Here is a 6,629-nt window from a genome sequence, read left to right as displayed (position 1 = left end):
GTCACAAGTATAGTACCTTCTTATGTCCACAGATCAACTCAACACATGTCATGGAAAGAAAAATGTATTACATGGACAGACAGAATCCGTTGCGAGAAGTGCACCCAGTACAAAACGCAGACAATACGCTTAGACGCGTGTTTGTGTACACACCCATAACTAAAATGGAATTATTGGAGATGAAGAAATTAGTACCTAGTCATGACAAAGATCCCGCAGGTTTTCACCGTGAAATAAAGGATATGTTATTAATGGGCGATTACACTTTTCCAGACCTTATGAAAATATTGAAAGTATTACTGCCTCCAGGTATATACGAGAAACTGAAAGAAAAGGAGTGGGAGGTGGGAGACACAAAGATTGATTGGGCTGCATTAGAAGATGAAGAAAATACTCGAGTTCCAGGCCTAGGGCTTGGAGACAAAGTCAAGGCGTTACCAGGGTTGTTAGTACAAGTATTGCCACGTTTATTGAGTACGAAAAAGGAAGATTGGGGTGCAATCTCAGCCTGCAAACAGAAACCAGATGAAGATACTAGTGATTTCTACACCCGATTTGAGAAATGTTTTGGTATTAATAGCGGTCTGAAAGCAAGTAGCGAGTCATATCCACATCTTTTTGTAACGAAATTAGTCGAGAATTCCCTGCCCCAGGTTAAGAACAGAGTACTGAAAGTAGAAAGCACTTGGCAAGCCAATACTCCTTCACAAATGTTACAAATGTTACAGTACCATCAGAATAGACTTAGAGAAGAACAAGAACACGAACAAAGACGTATGAAAGATACAAAAATGAAAATGTTAGTTGCTCAGTCGGTTCCTGCCGACGGTCACAAAAAGGGTGCGACCCAGCCCAGTAATTCAATGGCCCCTGTTAAAGGGATATGTAACTATTGTAAACAGCCAGGTCATTATATAAACGACTGTGCAGTTCTGAAACACAATATCGCCACGGGTAAGACCAAGGAGAGACCGCGTCCACCTAGACAAGATCAGGTTCAACAACAAGCACCCCAGAATATACAACATATTCCGCCTTTGCCAGCTTCATCACAGACCGTAGCGATACCCCAACAACAGCCTATCACCGCAACACAAAACACGACACAGCAGATGTACCAGTATGCACAAAATGATTACCCCGATTATCAACGATACACATGAAACAGCCTGGAGAGGGAGTTCCGCTTGCCTCTTATTGAGGTTCCTGTAGATCAAAGGGGTCCTTATGTACACAGTCAGGTATTATTAAAAGACAGAAAGTTTCTCATTGATACAGGGGCAAGCAGAACCACGATAAGTCACAATGAAGTACCAGGGGCACCCCTCTCAGGCTCACAGAACGTGTCCCTTGGATTTTCAGGAAAACCTATTATTAATGAGGTATCACAACCTCTTCCTCTTGCAGTTGGCCCTTTGACACGAACTACAGATTTATTGCTTACGAAATCATGTCCAGAAAACCTGTTAGGCATAAAGACATTGAAAGCTCTAGGAGCTATTATATGCTGTTCTCCAGAAGGAGTACGATTGTTTTTGCGAGATTTCAAAGGCCATTATGTATTGAGAGACATGGATCGCAGGTTACAGGATGTCCCTGCACACTTGTGGGCGCAAGGCCCCACGGATGTAGGTTGTATGCGCATTACACCATATCGAGTCACACTCAAAGCAGGAGTGATATTACCACGTATTCGACAATACAAGTTACCCCCAGATGCTGTAGTGGTTTTACTGAGAATCATTGACGAGCTCATTGCACAAGGAGTGGTTGTGGAAACTGACTCCAATGTATGTAATTCTCCTATCATTCCAGTTCTAAAACGTACTGACCCAAATGCACCACCTGTTTATCGATTAGTTATTGATCTGCGCGAATTGAATAAATGCATTGTACCACAGTATCCTGTGGTCCCAGATATCTCCTCATTACTGACAGCTATTGATTCAGAAGCGACGTTCTTCACTGTAATTGACCTCAAGAACGCCTTCTTCAGTGTCCCGATCGATCCGGAGAGCCAATACTTGTTCGGATTCAGTTTAAATGGACGATCTTTCAAATTTGCACGCGCACCTCAAGGATTCACAGAAAGCCCCAGCATTTATAGTCAAGCCTTGAAAAAACAACTCGACAGTATCCACATGCCAGTTAACACTGCCCTGCTTCAATATGTCGATGATCTGCTGATCACCGCTCGAAGCGAACCCGAATGTGAACATGCCTCACTGACTGTTTTGAACTTCCTGGCTGACAAGGGGCACAAGGTGTCCCCTTCGAAGCTGCAATTCTGTGTTCAGCAAGTTGTGTACCTGGGTCACTTGCTGTCCAAAGTGGGGAGACAGCTCACTCCTGATCGCATTCAGTTAATTGTAAACATGTCACCACCAAGAACACAAAAGGAGGTGCGGGCTTTCATAGGCCTCACTTCATACTGCAGACAATGGATTCCCCAGTACGCATTTCTAGCAAAGCCACTCATACAGTTGACAACCCAGGAGGCAGCGACATCGACTGTCCTCCCTTGGACTCAGGAACATACACAAGCTTTTGAAGACTTGAAGAAAGCCTTATGTCAAGCACCTGTTTTAGCGACACCATGTTACAGTAAACCTTTTACACTTTTTGTCACAGAACGTGAAGGTACTGCCTTGTCAGTCCTCACTCAGGAACAAGCAGGTTCACACAAACCGTGTGCTTACTTTTCTAGCACATTAGATCCAGTAGCCCAGGCCCTCCCGGCGTGTTTGAAATCAGTTGCAGCAACAGCTTTAGCAATCAGACAGAGTGATTCCATTGTATTAGGGCATCCATTGACAGTACAGGTCCCACATTCCGTGGAAGTTCTATTGAATCGAACACAGACTCAACACCTGACCATAGCAAGATTGACAGGTTACGAATTAACATTGTTTCAACCACACATAGAAATTAGACGCTGCAGCACATTAAATCCTGCTACGTTATTACCACTCAATGGAGTAGATCCATTGGCACATGATTGTATTGAAGTCATTACTATTACAACAAAACCCAGACAAGACTTGACAGATGTTCCACTATCAGATCCAGACCTGACACTTTATGTGGACGGTTCATGTATGAGAACAAAGACAGGTGAATTAGTGGCAGCCTACGCAGTCACGACAGACACCGAAGTTATTGAAACCAATTGTATCGACACCTTGTCAGCTCAAGCAGCAGAGCTCATCGCTCTGACACAAGCATGTATTCAAGCCAAGAATAAGAAAGTCAACATATACACTGATTCACGTTATGCATTCGGAGTCGTTCACGACTTTGGAGTCCTCTGGCGAGAGAGAGGTTACTTAACTTCTCACGGTGCCAACATCCAACATGGTCCCCTCATTCAAGCTCTGTTAGATGCAATACATCTGCCCACTGAAATCTCGATCATGAAATGTAAGGCACATACAAAAGTTACCGATACCATCTCCCAGGGTAACGACCTGGCAGACCGAACAGCAAAGCAAACTGCTCAAAACCGAACTTATGTAACTGACCAGGCACAAATAGCAGTACCGTCACACTGCATGACAGTCAGGGATCCCACACGTGATGTAATTGACATACAAACACATGCCACGCCAGACGAAATTAAGAAGTGGACTGAACTAGGAGGGATCCAAACAGACCAGGGATGGATGACGAAGGGAAAATCTACATGGTTTCTCCCCGACTCTATGGTTCAGGTTATCATTAACACGATACATAGTCCTGCACACCTAGGAGAGAAAGCAATGCTAGACAGTATTCAACACATATGGTCCAATAATAACTTACGAGCAGCAGCCAAGCAGAAAGTGCGTACTTGCATGATTTGTGGTCAGTTTAATCCAGGTAAAAGCATCCCCGTAGAGAAAGGTGGATTTCAGCCTCCCGAACACCCTTTTGAAGTCCTCCAGATGGATTATATCCAGATGGAACGTTGTCGAGGATTCAAATATGTCCTCGTAGTCGTATGTGCTCTTTCCCGATGGACAGAAGCATACCCAGTCCCAGATTATACTGCTCCGACCACTGCCAAGCAGCTGGTTCGTGAATTCTTCCCACGGTATGGTTTGCCCCGTATCGTGTACTCAGATAACGGTCAGCCATTCTCATCCGAGCTTGTGAAACACATTACACTTCTGTTAGGCTATCAGTGGAAGTTCCACTGTGTCCGGCATCCCGAGGCAGCAGGTCTCGTGGAGCGCCATAATCAGACTCTAAAAATCCGACTTTCCAAGATCTGTAGAGAGAAGGGTGTTGACTGGATAGTTGCTCTGCCGGTTGCCCTCTTCTATATGAGGATGGTGGCCCATTCTCGAACTGGGCTATCCCCGTATGAAGTGGTCTTTGGTAGGCCACCGAATATGTGGGGGACGCCTATTCCACGTAAAATTACAGATGTTGACTGTATTATGCTGACAGATTACCTTGCCTCCTTGATGTCTGCACTACAATCTTGTCGTTCACAGGTAGCTGCAGCCTTTCCCGACAACACCGAGGTGAAACCCCACGAGGTGGTCCCGGGGGATTTTGTCTTCGTGCGCAACTTCGATCGGAGAAGTCCGTTGGAGCCCCGCTGGCAAACCCCGAAATTGGTTCTTCTAACAACCAGGACAGCGATAAAAGTAGAGGGCAGGAAGGGGTGGCTGCATTCCAGCCACGTAAAGAAATTTCACGGACTCCCTTCGGACTTGGACTTTAAGCCCTGCCCTCCTGCACAAACTGATTCGAAACTCCCTTTGGTTGAAAAAACCGCCTCTGAAGAATATAGACTGAAATTACGATCTAGCAAGTCAGACAGTTTAATTGTTTAAGTCCTCCCCTAGGTGAATCGGTTAAATTAGTTTCTGACATGTATCCCCTAGATCGAGATAGAGAGAGAGATAGACAAAGACAACAAAAGAAGCGTGCATATTGTAAATCACTTCGTAGTCACTGTATAGTGACGTTACTGATTATGTTTTTCTTAAGCCTTCTGATTATTGCTGCTAGTATCCTGCTGCACATCTACTACCCTATTTTCAAGCATGCACAATCTGCTTATAACGTCACTGCTGAACATTCTTTTAGTGAACTACCCCCCCATGAGTTGTCTTACAGCTGCGCAACAACACTTTCATTAGTATGTTACATCACTCCCATCAGACTAATAACGCTACCAATTGTTGGATATGTGGCCGACTCCCTCCCTACCAGAAATACAAGGGAGTTCTGACCCTCTTTCCGTACCCGTTCACTCACAATGGTTCATGTGGCGCGTGGTTTAAATTGATGAATGCCCTAGATCCTGATACTGCTGTATATGAAGGAAGCTGGGTTTGGGGAAACCTGAACTTAGTCTTGCTTAAAGCCTGCTACCCTGACAAGGAGGGACTTCCCGTTGGGACAGGAACTGATTTAGAAAATGAAGTGTATGGGTTAGGTAATTACACCGTTAATTTCATGATTCTAACTATTGAATCTGAAGCTGCACCAGCCTTACCAGCTATGTCAGTATTACCAGTCACAGGCGAATTATGTGTCCGGAAAAATGGTTCAGTACATTTAGGTCATAGCAAATGCACTACTGTGGTCGAATTCAGTGACCAAGGCAAATCTACATTCAGAGCTTCACGTCATTCCTATTTTGTTTGCGGCCATACCGCATACATACGCTTACCTCTAGATTGGGATGGTACCTGTTACATTGCATTCCTTTTGCCACCTGTCTTCCTAGCCCCACCTGATTATCATAGAAATACTAATCTAGTAAACCATCGACTCCGAAGAGATCTCCCGCTTGTCGATTACACTGAAACGGCATGGGAGCAATATACAGACTTCAATAAAGGTTTCTTCCCCTATCTAGGTGCTGTTTTTAATAGTAAACTGATACGCAGATTGACCAGAACTCTCGAAGCAGTAGTGAATGAGACTACCTCAGCTCTAGGTAACCTAACGGAGGAGCAGTCCGCCATGCGGGTTGTTGTTCTTCAGAATCGTCTCGTTATTGACGTCATCTTGGCAGATAGGGGTGGAGCTTGTAAGGTCATCGGGTCGAGTTGCTGTGTTTTCATTCCAGAAAACGCGCCAACTGTATATAAAGCTATCACACGTCTTCATAAAATTGCAAGTTTGATACACCAGAATCCAGGCACCTGGACTTGGTCTGGTTGGTTTTGGACAACGTTGACCGCTTGGGGATGGAAGATCCAGTCCTTCCTAGGCATTGCCCTTCTCATAGTATTCAGTTGCTGCCTGTGTCTACAATGTGGGCCGGCGATTTGTGGCCTGTGCGCCACATCATGCATTCCGCATTCAAATTCTCATTCAAAACGCGAAAAGAAGAAAGAAGAGCAAATGATGTTACGTGAACAGATAGATCGATTCATGAGGATCGATGTATCATGAAGGGTCCGTAGGGAACAAGGAGGGAATGAGGAAATATAGATTTTTGGTCAAGTAATGTTCCCTAACGCGTACCCCACCGTCTCCATGTACTAGCTTGAAGTGCATGTAATTTCCCTCCTGTGCCAGCTATGAAGACGCAAATACATTTGCGTCCATCTTTAACATGTCCTCTTTCAGATCCGTCATGAACGGATTGAATATTCAGTTTCTAAATATGCTATGCCAACGTC

The sequence above is a fragment of the Lissotriton vulgaris genome, unplaced genomic scaffold (genome assembly GCF_964263255.1).
Source record: "Lissotriton vulgaris unplaced genomic scaffold, aLisVul1.2 SCAFFOLD_5440, whole genome shotgun sequence".
Taxonomy (NCBI): Eukaryota; Metazoa; Chordata; class Amphibia; order Caudata; family Salamandridae; genus Lissotriton; species Lissotriton vulgaris.
This window is presented reverse-complemented; position numbering follows the sequence as displayed.